The 687-nt window shown below is 41.2% G+C and overlaps 1 non-coding gene across 1 annotated transcript; it reads left to right on the top strand.

Moving 5' to 3' along the window:
- Positions 1 to 231: 231 nt before the first annotated feature.
- On the top strand, positions 232 to 339 carry LOC148552775 (small nucleolar RNA R71). Its single transcript, XR_015893391.1, has one exon. It is a non-coding gene; the product is annotated as a small nucleolar RNA R71 (small nucleolar RNA).
- The last annotated feature ends 348 nt before the right edge of the window (positions 340 to 687 follow it).

The raw sequence follows: 687 nt of genomic DNA, 5'->3' as shown, positions 1-687 counted from the left end.
TGGCATTCGAGTATCAATTTCAAGAACTCCCTTCCTCTGAGGCGTCCCATTACTTACAGGATTCCTCTCAGAAGTGTACATGAACTGGTTATTAGCAACCATGTCAATGAGTTCTTGAGCTTCTGCAGGCGTTATCTTTAGGTGAATGGATCCACCTGCAGAATGGTCCAATGACATTTTAGATAATTCAGACAGACCATCATAGAATATATCCAGGATAGTCCATTCTGAAAGCATGTCAGAAAGACACTTTTTGGTCAGTTTCTTGTATCTCTCCCAAGCTTCATAGATGGATTCACCTTCTTTCTGTCTGAAGGTTTGAACATCCACTCTAAGCTTGCTAAGCTTTTGAGGAGGAAAGAACTTGGCTAAGAAAGCCGTGACCAGCTTATCCCAAGAGTTCAAGCTATCCTTAGGTTGAGAGTCCAACCATATTCTAGCTCTGTCTCTTATAGCAAATGGGAAAAGCATGAGCCTGTAGACCTCAAGATCAACCCCATTGGTCTTAACAGTATCACAGATTTGCAAGAATTCAGTTAAGAACTGAAAAGGATCTTCTGGTGGAAGTCCATAAAACTTGCAGTTTTGTTGCATCAGAGAAACTAATTGAGGTTTCAGCTCAAAGTTGTTTGCTCCAATGGCAGGGATTGAGATGCTTCTTCCATGTAAATTGGAATTAGGTGCAGT

The sequence above is a fragment of the Arachis ipaensis genome, chromosome B7 (genome assembly GCF_059453495.1).
Source record: "Arachis ipaensis isolate K30076 ecotype BB chromosome B7, ASM5945349v1, whole genome shotgun sequence".
NCBI lineage: Eukaryota > Viridiplantae > Streptophyta > Magnoliopsida > Fabales > Fabaceae > Arachis > Arachis ipaensis.
Note: the sequence above shows the minus strand (reverse complement) of the source record. Positions and strands in the feature narration are given on the sequence as shown.